This window comes from Mauremys reevesii, linkage group 6, assembly GCF_016161935.1.
Source record: "Mauremys reevesii isolate NIE-2019 linkage group 6, ASM1616193v1, whole genome shotgun sequence".
In the NCBI taxonomy this organism is placed as follows: domain Eukaryota; kingdom Metazoa; phylum Chordata; order Testudines; family Geoemydidae; genus Mauremys; species Mauremys reevesii.
The window spans coordinates 68,854,562-68,867,421 of NC_052628.1; the positions used below are offsets into that span (position 1 = coordinate 68,854,562).

Here is a 12,860-nt window from a genome sequence, read left to right on the forward strand (position 1 = left end):
CACAGTCCAGCTACCTAGACCCTGAAACCAGTGCTTCAACCCTCCCAAGCTCCCTACTTGCTTAGAAACATCCCCCCAGAGTCCAGCTCACTGTGGGAGCTTTGGGTGTCTCTAGTTACACCCTTCAGGGGCCAGGAGGCAGTAAACCAAGAACACACAGGTTTAGCAAATAAATTTCTTAAAACACGCACAACTCTTAAAAATGCACAAGAGGTACAGATGTATGGAAAACAAACTCCTGAATGTAAGCTCCTTCATTCTAATCTCACCCTATTTTGTGAATCCCTGGTGCAAGTCCTTTAAGCAGGGATGTCAACTCTCACAGTATTCATTGCTTTTCTGAAAGTCCCAGCTCCTGGCATCCTGTGATTAGGTGAGAAACTCAGCTTTCATTTAAAAAAAAAAAAAGTTTCCAGCAATCATGATTTTGGAGAAAAGCTTGAAAATGTGAGACTTATGCCCCACAAGTGCTATAACCCCAGAAAAAAAAATCCAAAGCTCTTTGGCTTAGAAATCATGAGGGTTTTTTTTTTTTGTTAAATTTCATGATTTTGGGGTGCCTGACGTATGATTTTTCAATGTTTAGGGTTGGCAATTCTGTTTAAGGAGGTAAGGTCCCTCCTGCTGCCACTCCTCCATCTGGGTTTTCTGGTCCTGGCAATGAAATAATGGCCCCCTCTGGGAAGTTGGAAAAGCCTACCTTCTCCAACAGCTTCTGCCTCACTTAGTCAAGTGGTCAGCTGAAGAAACTGCAGGTCTTCCAATCACCTGCTAAGGCTGGAGAAGATTCCAGTCTCCCCAGCAGGTCTCTGTGACGAGATAGTCCATTCAAAGGCAAAGGCCTTGCAAGTAGCAACCCCTCTGTTTCACCTGGGAAGGGCCATTCAGTGCTGATGGTCCTTGATTGCTTTGTCACAGTTCTTGAGACATAGCTTCCCTATGTGTCCAGTTACTGCTACAAAATGGATGACTTACCCCATGATGACAGTTACCAAGTACAAGTAGCATTCATAATACCAAATGAATTCGCAGCTGGACACAGACATATTCCCCCAAACTGCCAAACATTGCCAACACTTTTTTTCATTTTTACAGTTAGAACATGTAGTATGGACCAATGTTATATGTTGCACTAATGGTGATTCTTTTTTTAAAGGAAATGTTTTGCTGGCTGTCCATTTAACTCAATCACTTCCCGGATTCCCAGCATTATTTCCTTTAAAATCTTTTAACAAAACACTTCTAGTGAATAAGAGTAAATGTATCTGCCCATTTCCTGTGAGGCCATCAGTGCTTTGTCCAAGCTAAATCAATTTAAACCAGCGTCATAATCTGTCCAAATATGCCCTAAAAAGGTTATGTTAAACATAAAAACCATATGTATCTATTTGATACTATTTTATTTTTCCATAAGCAGCTAACATCGACAAGAATTTTATGTAACACTGATATCAGACAACTGTATATGTGTTTATGTAGAATATATGTTACCATGATGAATATTAACCCCTCAACACTAACACACAAGCAAATATGAAAACACATCAAGAGTAAACAGAGTGGCTATTAATAGTACTAGTGCTTATGTAGCCATTTTATTTTGCAAATATTAACTCAGGCCAAAATGTTCAGAACCTCAAATTAGTGGCCAATATGCCAGTTGTTGGATGCCCAGTCTGAGACACTTCAAGTACCTTCAGCTCCTGTTGACTTCAGCTGAAGTTGTGAGCGCTCAGCACTTCTGAGAATCAACCCTAAGATGTCAAGCTGGGCACTCAAAGTGAGGCACTCATAATCAAGGCCCCCGCATAAGCCATTGTCAGACCTGGGATTAGAACTCAGGAGTTCCTGGCTTCTATCTGGTGTAGTTAGCTAGACCATGGTGCCTCCTTGATGTAAATACAATGGTAAATGTTGATATTTTCAATAAATGTGTGCTTACATTTCATGACAGCAGCATTTACTGTTATATTAAATCAGAAGTTCTCAAATTGTGATCCATAGAGCCAGAATTAGTCACTTCTCAATTTGTTTCCAGTTATTAAAGATTGTTTCCTACTCTATATGGACTTCTTCTCACACTGTTCAGCAATGCTCTTTCAATTGAGTTACCAGAACTCAGTTTAACAAGGAAGTAGGGTGACCAGATAGCAAATGTGAAAAATGAGGACACATTTTTCTGGTGAGGGGGGTGGGTATAGTTGCACATATAAGACAAAGCCCCTAATATTGGGATGTTTTGAAGGAAGGCACCATTTCCACCCAGTTCCACTCATGTAACTAAGTGGCAGAGTCCTGAGTGAAGAGTCTTTGTTTCCCTGGCTACTGCCAAAGCCAACCACTTCAAATACATTGTGCAGAGGGCCAGCAGGAAGCTGAAGGAGGTCTGATCATTGGTCAGAGACTGGGTTAGTGAGCAGCCACTCACGCCTCAGACTGGCTCCTGAGTAAGCTATGCTGGAACTAGGTTTCCATTCATATGTTTGGAAAACAAACATTTCCATTTAAGGAAGTGATTTCATTTCAAATAGCCAGAAGAGTGGCACAGAATGATTTAAAGAAGTGGTATCTTTACCTTTGGAAAGAAAAGTGCTTTTATGGCATTCATTTGTTTTATTCTCAGTTTGTCATTAAAATTATAAGCCACTTTCTGCAGAGCACAGTAGGAATCCAGTCTCCTAGCAACACCCCTCCCACAGTCAACAAGAAGGCAAGACAGTATTAATTCCCTCACAGCGTTAGGAGATTCTGTTCACGATACAGATCGTGCTGTACGTTTTCCATGGGAAGCGGAGCTTGAAAGAAGCTGTCCCTTGTTGAATAGATACCACATCAAAAATTCTCTCTGTGACTAAGACAAATTCCAACCTTGTCCTAAAAATAGACTTGGGAAACTGATGTCCTTTTTTCCTCCCCCAGGGGATTCCATGCACAGAGTTCTGTGAAGAAAATGTGTATTTAATATATACAAGCCCCCACTACCCTAACATTGATTTAAAAGAAAGGGTTTCTTATAAAACAGGATGTTTCTTTTAAACAGTGTGTTCCTTTTCTAATACACCACCCTGATTTACTGGCTGACATACACAACCATACAACAATTCTATTAATAGAGTCTGGACCCTCATGAAAAACTCTGCAGCCAGCTCTTTTCAAAAATAATTGTCTGACTCAGACAGCACAGACTTTTAATGATTGTTTGTCTTAATATCTAGGCAAAATGCCCCCCACCCCATATTTATGCCACAGTCTGCTTGAGGATATGTGATATTCAATCACTAAGGCCTAAATTCAGCCCTCAGAGACATGACTCCAATTTGAAGGCAGAATTTGCCCTTAGTCTAGGACAGTAGCAGGTATTACGTGGTCAGGTTTGCAGGGTTTTTTTTTTAAACCTTACCTACATTTCTCCATCCATTTAAGAAAGCAAAATAACATGGTAGGGCAGTTCTCCAATTGTCTGTTGACCACTTGTGGGTCTGGGGAGCATATCTAAGCTATTCATTGAGCTACTTCTGTCACATTGATGAAATATGTCAGTGTTCAGGCTGTAATGACTCCAGTAGTTGTAGCCCCATCCAGGATGCTTTTAGGATTTCCAAAGGCTTGTTTAATGAGCTAAATTAAAGAAACAAGCACCTCTACACACTGCACCGGCTTCGTGCCTTGTTTCATTAGGGGCTTCTTAGTGTGAATCCAACTATGATCAAATTTGAAGACAGCATCAAAACTGGAAGAGCAGACAACATTCTGGAAGCCAAAACCAAACTGCAAAGTGACCTGGAGAGATTAGACCAGAAGGAACTGCAAACAACATGAGATTTGGTACGAATAAGTATATAGATCAATATAACTATCACAGCAGGGGGCAGACAACATAACCAAGCAGGTGTAGCCATTACAATAAAACAAGTGTAATTTAACCTTGTCTCCTTTATGCTACCCTACTAACACTATTTCATGTAAATAAGCACCACAGTAACTACACTGCTGGGAGAGGAGGTGAGCCATAAGATGATGCAGTCTCATCATATGGTGATAACATTCTTTTCATTCCACTAGTATCTCTGGAGGATGTTAAACAGAAGCTACTAAAGTTAGACATTTTTAAAATCTGTTTTAAAATAGCTGACTGTGGAGCTTAATGGACTGCTAATGTTGATTTTCAATAAGTTTTAGAGCACTGGGCAAGTTCCAGAAGACAGGAAGAAAACTAATGTGCCAATTTTTAAAAAGGGTGGATGGGGTGACCCAGGTAATTATAGGCCTGTCAGCCTGACATCAATCCCAGGCAAGATAATAGAGCAGCTGTTATGGGACTCTGTTAATAAAGAATTAAAGGGGGGTAATGTAATTATTGCAAATCAGCATAGGTTTATGGAAAATAGATCATGCCAATCTAACTTGGTATCCTTTTTTATGAGATTACAAGTTTGGTTGAGAAAAGAAATAGTGTTGCTGTAATATACTTAGACTTCTCTAAGGCATTTGATTTGGTACTGCACAATATTTTGATTAAAAAATTAGAGTGATATAAAATGAACATGGCACACATTGAATGGATTAAAAACTAGCTAACTGATAAATCTCAAAATGTATTTGTAAATGGGGAATCGTCATCACGCTGGTGTGTTTCCAGTGGGGTCCCACAGGGATCAGTTCTTTGCCCTACACTATTTAACATTTTTATTAATGACCTGGAAGAAAACATAAAATCACTGATAAAGTTTGAAGATGACACCAAAATTGGAGGAGCTACAGTCCACTTCATCAGATGCACAGATCTGCATAGATATGGCAACTTCCACCTTTTCATGTTCTCTGTATGTGTGTGTATATTATCTATATCTATCTTCTTACTATATGTTCCATTCTATGCATCTGATGAAGTGGGCTGTAGCTCACGAAAGCTTATGCTCAAATAAATGTGTTAGTCTCTAAGGTGCCACTAGAAATACAGGGTAAAATGGAGCTCTTGCATCTCAAGTGGCACTGACATTCAATAGTGACATACATAACTATTGGCTTTATTGATCATGTCTGCACTGTACGAGTATCCATATGACTACGCTCATGAAAACCTGCTCCAGCATGCATTGAACTCACTAAAATCTGGGAAGCTTTCTTTGGGGGTCGGAGGAAATGACTCTTAGTTGGTACTTTGAAATCCTTCTCAAAATCCCAGAGTAGATGTTCCCAGATAATACTAAGTAAAGTGAAGAAAAAGTATTCTTAATGATAAATTACCCAGTTTGTTCCTTCAAACCAAATTCCACAGGGACAGGGAAGGTTGAGTACAATATATACTGGATTTGAAGGGCAGTTAGTTAAAAACATAAGAACGGCCATACTGGGTCAGACCAAAGGTCCATCAAGCCCAGTATCCTGTTCTCTGACAGTGGCCAATGGCAGGTGCCCCAAAGGGAATGAACAGATAGGTTATCATCAAGTGATCCATGCCTTGTCACCCAATCCCAGCTTCTGGCAAACAGAGGCTAGGGACACCATTCCTGCCCATCCTGGCTAATAGCCATTGATGGACCTGCCCATCCTGGCTAATAGCCATTGATGGACCTATCTTCCATGAATCTATCTAGCTCCCATTACAGTATTGGCCCTCACAACCAGGGGCGGCTCTAGAGATCACGCTGCCCCAAGCAGCGCGGAGCGCTGCGCCGCCCTTCCCCGGTCCCGCGGCGGGTCCCCTCTTCCCACGGCTCCGGTTGAGCTCCTGCCGACGTGCCTGCGGCAGGTCCACCGGAGCCCGGGACGAGCGGACCTGCCGCAGTCATGCCTGCGGGAGCTCAACCGGAGCCGCGGGAAGAGGGGACCCGCCGCAGTCTTGCCTGCGGCAGGTCCGCTCCTCCCGGGCTCCGGTGGACCTGCCGCAGGCATGCCGGCGGGAGCTCCACCGGAGCCAAATGCCGCCCCCCAGGGAAACGGCCGCCCCAAGCGCCTGCTTGGCGCGCTGGTGCCTAGAGCCGCCCCTGCTCACAACACCCTTTGGCAAGGAGTTCCAGAGGCTGACAGTGCGTTGTGTGCAAAAAATACTTTCTTGTGTTTGTTTTAAACTTGCTATCTATTAATTTCATTTGATGGCCCCTTGTTCTTGTATTATGAGGAGTAAATAACACTTTATTTACTTTCTCTATACCACTCAAAATTTTATAGAGACTTGTATCATATCCCCCCTTAGTCGCCTCTTTTCCAAGCTGAAAAGTCCTAGTCTTATTAATCTCTCCTCATACAGAAGCCGTTCTATACCCCTAATAATTTTTGTTGCCCTTTTCTGAACCTTTTCCAATTCCAAGATCTCTTTTTTGAGATGGGGCAACCACATCTGCACTCAGTATTCAAGGCATGGGTGTACCATGGATTTATATAGAGGCAATATGATATTTTCTGACTCATTATCTATTCCTTTCTTGATTCCCAACATTCGGTTCACTTTTTTGACTGCTGCTGCACGTTGAGTGGATGATTTCAGAGAACTATCCACAATGACTCCAAGATCTCTTTCTTGAGTGGTAACAGCTAATTTAGACCCCATCACTGTATATCTATAGTTCTATACATAGGTATATATGTATAGAAGCATAACTCCTCTCTGGCACACACACCCTTTTGAAACTAATATCCCTATTTTGGAACTCCTGTAACTTTAGCCAAATTGTTTTTATTGCCAATTTTTGCACTAAACCCCACAGCTAGCTCACTGTGTTCCAACTAAGAATAATTTTAAGGACAAATTATATACCTCTGAACGCAGAGTCTTATAACATCACCATTTAGACAGCTTACACTTGCAGTAGCATACCAGACACTACTGTAACATCTAGGAAAATTAAGCCTTATTCTATACATCAAAAGAAAAATAAAGGGAATGAAGTTTTTAACCCTACTGGTAAATCCAACAGTAAAACAGGTGGCTTCAAATCACTTGTGTGGCTGAAGTATCATAGACCACTACTCTACAATATTTTCCTGTTGATTAAGTTGTTGAACCTGCATCAGTTAATATACAATAAGAGTAAGTTTGATTTGCTGCAAAAGTTTGACTACACCTAAAACTATTTTTGTGATTATATATTCTCATAGCAGAGCTAGAATGTAGGTCTCTCAGCAACCAGTAATCATAACAAATGTGGTCACTTGATTATTTAAAGTGTATTCTCTTCCCAAAGGATCTAGTTTTTTCTGTGGCACCTGTTGCGTGAATGTTTAACATTTTTGACCTGAAATGACAGGCTCGGCATTATGCTCTAGTAAGTTATCACTTAACATTTACAAGGTTGTCATGCAGCATATGTACAGTCATCTCTGACTCATAGCATACTATAGTTACTCAAATCACATTTCAATACATGCATTGCCAGATGGACCAGTCGTATAGCGTACACTATGTAATTACGGATCACACACAGAACTGATAATAAAATGACATCTTTTTTCCAGATCTTAGTATAGCTGTGCTATCATTTTTCCATGCTTCTGAGTTTATTTTGTATTGCTCTACTACAGGGGTTGTAATGTCACTTTAGGCCCTATTCGTACTGAACACCGCTGTTCAATAGAGCACCAGAACAGGTATTAATGATGTAGCTAAGGTAGAAAAGCCTACCTGAGTCAAAAGACATACATAAGGGAGTGTGGAATGAAGGTATAGTTGATGCCTAAAAGCAGTACATGAACCATTCCAGCCAATGTCAATGCCACCATGAGCCAAACATTTCACCATGTGTTTGTCCTCACACAAATGCAGGGTCTATAGTGCGCATCCAAAATTAGTGGAAACTTCTGACAGTTTTGGTCTTAATCTCTCTGTGCCTCCGCTGTAAAATGGGGATATAATACTCACTCATCTCACAACGGCATTGTGAAGATAAATTCATTAATATCTGTGAAGCAATCAGGGTTAGACCCTCAAAAGGTATTTAAGGAGGGTAACTCCAATTGAAATCAATGGGAGTCAGGTGCCTAAATGCCTTTGAGAAGCTGAGTTTTAGATTATCTCATGAATGCACCATAGAACCACCCAGGAGGAAATTAATAATGTAGTAGTCAGTGTAGGTTTGTTAAATAAAGTCCAGGGTCACACACTGAATGAGGATATTGAACAACTGCCCATTTGGTGAGCACTATCCCTCCTATGCATTGAATGAGGAAGGGGTCCTGTGGAAAAAATAGTATGTGATCATGTAATTAAAGACTGTATCATAATATACCAGGGCCGACTCCAGGCACCAGCACAGGAAGCAGGTGCTTGGGGTGGCCAATGGAAAGGGGCGGCACGTCCGGGTCTTCAGCGGTAATTTGGCGGCGGGTCCCTCAGTCCCTCTCGGAGGGAAGGACCAGCCGTCAAATTGCCGCTGAAGAATGAAGCAGTGCGGTGGAGCTGCTGCCGAAGTGCCGCCGATCGCGGCTTTATCTTTTTTTTTTTCTTCGCAGCTTGGGGTGGCAAAAAGCTGGAGCCAGCCTTGAATATACACACACACAGGGCCTGAATTAAAGTTGCACAGGCAGCCTTAATTCTCCCATTTCCTAACTTTGGAGTACTTGACCTTAATTTTGTGTGTGTAACCACACACACACACACACACACACACACACACCGACCTGCTTGGTGTAAATCAAACAAGTCAAGGAAAAGATCTGAGATATTTGATGCTTCCAAGCGCAGGAGCATGAGATCAGAAAGGCAATAGGAAAGTAGAAGTGCATCTGAGATATGGGGAGCTGCCAAGGAGAGATTAGAGAGACAAGGAAGTGTTGGGAAAAAATGAGAGGCTCAGATGAGATCAGACTCATTAGAAAATTCTAGGGTGAAGACACTTGCAGTTTTGACTCATCAAATAAACCTTAACATCAATTTACCAAAGTAAGTAGGCAACTAGCAGCTTAAACCATACACACAATTTATAATGCATTTCCAGAACTTACTCTCCAGAGCATAGCAACGAATTCCACACTAGTCAAGATGGAAGCAGAAATTACCATACAGACTACGCTACCGCAGTCTGACTCTTACAACGCGCACACAGAATTTTGCAGCCATGTGCAGAAAACAAGAATACCCATGAAAGCCAGCAGCAGACTTGGAGGATTCCATAAAATATACATATAATTTTAAGTTTGATGAGGAATCTGCAGCTACAAAATATGCTGTGTACTATGTGCACCCACAGCCATTAACTCGAGGCCAGATTCTGAAAGCCTCATTCGTACTGGGTATTACTCAGGTGAGTATTTCCAGCCTCCTTGATGTCATTGACAACAGACCTATTCTTGTGAGGAAGGTTTGCAGAATGAGGCCCTTAGTTACCAGACTACTAGAAAATATAAGACAAGAGGCCAAGGTCAGTGAAGTTGCACCAGTATAGCAGAGAACAAAAGTTGGCTTAATGTACTGAGACTATCCAAAAGAGAAATCAGATGGTGCAAATTTGCTTGACAATAGCAATGCTGCAAATATCTTTTGAAAAATATTCATGTGTCTGCAAATGCATAGCTACAAGGGGATTTTATCTGAGCATTTTATAAGCTGCTATAGATACTGTCTTTGTACTATTAAATCACTTTATATACTAGTAGCTGGTAAGATTCCCTTTTCATAGAACATTATACTGCATTCCTAATTCTAAGAGTGAGTTAAGCCTATTTTAACACATTGTGGATGGACACAGACTGAACATGTAAAAATATTAGGGACTATATCCTACCTTCCTGTAACGAAACCCACACAAAAGTGACAGGTTTGACCATCTAGAGCCTGGGAAGGATGGGCCACCAGACTTGACTAGACTCTGCAAGAAAAGAAAAAAAAACCAGCTCTCCACAGCAAGTGCCGCTCTTTAGTGAGGGCTTGCCTTGCCCCACCCATGGCAGCGATACTGGTTCTCCCCACCTCACCTGTGTGGCTCCTCCCTTGCACGCTGAGTTCGATGTGTATGAGCAGGTGCAGAGCAAAGTTGATGCTTCTTCCAGCCCCCTTAACGCCTGTGTGGGTATTTGTCAGCTCACAAGGGGCGCGTGCTCTGAACTTCAGCTGATATGTTGGCACCATCTCTGCTGACCCACACAACCCTAATCCCGTTGATTGAAGACGGTACTTTTTGAAAGCTCAGGAGGAAGGAAATTATGACTGGAACAATTGCCTCTTCTCTCTGCCGTAGCCCTCCTCCAATTCCACTAGCTTCTTCCCAGCCAGAAGCAGGAAAGCACACAGCTCTGAGGGGGTAGTGAAAAGGACTTGGAGAATCACTGAAGCTCCCTTATAGCCCTGGACTTATTGTCCTATGCAACAAGATGTATATTAAGGATCTAGGAGAATGTAAACTGTGTAAGGACACACAAGGTTTGTAGGTATGACTCTTTTGTTAAAAAAAAAGGGGGGGGGAAGAGGCATATCTTAAAGCAGGGTGCACTCGAAGTGGCCTGAAAGGCAAGTTGCCAGACGGAATACTCAGGAGACTACTCTGAGGCTGTGCTCAGCTTTACTCCTATTTACACCTAAAGGGTCTGATTCTCCAGTTTTGCACCTTCTGCAGCGTAACCAACTATGACTTTCTGGGATGAAATCCAAATCAGTGAGAAGTTGTGTCACCCCTGCCCTGCAATTTTGGGTGCCTCACAATGCTTTGCTGCTGTAGCTCCCACCTGGACTGCTCACAAACAGCATGCAGGTCACATCCTGAGTGTCTGTGTATAGCCACGGCCCTGGTCCAGCAAGTCTGACCCCAGCAGCCTGTCAGCAAACAACAGCCACCTTCTGATTTCTAGCAACCTTGATTACTACTCGCAGGGTGACCCCAACACACTCCCAGTCCTGAATTTTCCCTCTAAAGGGTGTGTTCTGTACTGTGCAGCCCTCTCCTTGACAGTCTAGATATACTAGGTTTTTTGCCTCTCTAAGGGGATCACCATACAACAGTCTGGTACCTTGAATGGAGTTACCCAAACAATTCACAACACTGGATTAGTGTTAAAGAATGAAAATTTTATTTTACTACAAGGCGTTAGGTTTTGAGCACAAGTACAAGGCATTAAAGTCAGAAATGGGTACAAGAGAAATAAAGACAAAACACTTTTAAGGACTAAAACTTAACAAGCTAGACTTGGCTCAAGATAAAATTCTTACCACATGCTCCCAGCAACAGGGCTGACCAAATTTCAGGTCAGGATCTGCTCCCCAAGTCCAGTGGCTGTCTCTCTCGTTTTCTTAGGTGAAAGAGAGAGCTGAATAGGGAGAGAGAACTTTGGGTGGTTTTACCCCTCACTTTTATAGTTTCCTGAGGTTACCCCTAGATAAAGTTTATTCCCACTATGTGAATGGAAACAAGGAGTCTGGGGGTGAAAGATTCCATGCTCTTGTTTGCTAAGATGCAGATCTGTTTGTCCCTGCCCCCTTCCTTGCCAAAGAATGGCCACTTGATAGGTGATTGCCCAACAGCTTTGAGGACACCTGGCCAGAGGCATCAGCTTATTCTTTATCTTTGAGAAACAGGTTTACCCAATCCCCAGACTTGTCTGCTAAACACACTTCACTCATGATTTCAGCTTATCTTCATAACCTTACATAAAACATTGCTACATTTCACCATGATATTAAACGACCAGCAAGTTATTAGTTTACAAATGATACCTTGCATGGCATATTTTGTACAAATATTATTACAATGGTGTATAGCAGTGGTGGGAAACTGTGGCCCACACACTTTTCATAGCTCCCATTGGCCAGGAACAGCAAACTGTGGCCACTGGGAGCTGTGGGCAGCTGTGTCTGTGGACGACCAATGCAAACAAACTGTGGCACAGCCAAGGCCGGCTCCAGACCCCAGCGCGGCAAGCATGCGCGTGGGGCGGCCCTTTCCCGGGGGCGCGGCAGGCTGGGCCGGTGGACCTGCCGCAGTCATGCCTGCGGGAGGTCCACCGGAGCCCCGGGATGACCGGACCTGCCGCAGGCATGACTGCGGAGGGGGCGCTCGTCCCGCGGCTCGGCTGGACCTCCCACAGGCATGACTGCGGCAGCTCAAGCGGAGCCGCCGGACCTACGAACCGTCCGCAGCCGCGGGAGGTCCAGCCGAGCCACGCGACCAGCGGACCCTCTGCAGTCATGCCCGCGGGAGGTCCGCTGCTCCCGCGGCTCCAGGGCGCCTCCCGCGCATGACTGTTTGGGGCGACCAAAAAGGTAGAGCCGCCCCTGGGCACAGCCCGCCAGCGGATTACTCTGGCAGGCCTCGCGCAGCCCTTGGGCTGCAGGTGGCCCACAACTGGTGTATAAGGTGTGCATACAAGGGTGCATTCCATCACACCAATTTTCATATTTGGGGGTTTTCTTAAACTCTCAGCTCCTGAAGCCCAGCAATTAGGTGAGACTCACTGAACTTTTGTTTCTTAAAAACAGAAATGTTCTAGCCCTCAGATTGTGTAGAAAAGCTTGAAAATACGACTGAAGAGCACCCTATCTCAGGAACTAGAAGACAAACTGAACATAACATTTATTATTTTTAAAACATTTCAAAATTTTTAAGCCAATCTCATGATCTTTTGAAGCCTGACTTGTGATTGTTGAATGATTGGGGCTGGCCACATTGCTTCTATACCCATCTGCACCTATGTAAAAATGGATGGAAACCATTAAGACTGATTTGGCAGCATATCACAGCCTCTTGCATAGGTGTAAATGACTGGAATGGGGCAAGGCAGAGAAGACTTGGGCCCAGTAAGTTTTAATATTTTATTTGTTCCTTGTTTTGCTTTAAGGAAAGCTGCTACAGCAGCTGCTGCTCCTTCAAGGGGGCTTCTTGTGCTGTGGTGTTATATTACATCTCCCCTTCTATTGATAGATTCCTGGGACATAG

At 43.2% G+C, this 12,860-nt stretch overlaps 1 long non-coding RNA gene across 4 annotated transcripts in view; it reads left to right on the plus strand.

The window, feature by feature from the left end:
• The window catches only part of LOC120408057, a 66,773-nt gene that overhangs the window by 30,135 nt on the left and 23,778 nt on the right, over positions 1-12,860 (plus strand). For 3 of the 4 annotated variants that reach the window (XR_005600393.1, XR_005600396.1, XR_005600395.1), the window contains exon 3: positions 3,679-3,825. This is a non-coding gene — a long non-coding RNA (uncharacterized LOC120408057). Of the gene's footprint in view, positions 1-3,678; positions 3,924-12,860 lie in introns of those variants that run through there. The other variant, XR_005600394.1, reaches the window with a different exon arrangement.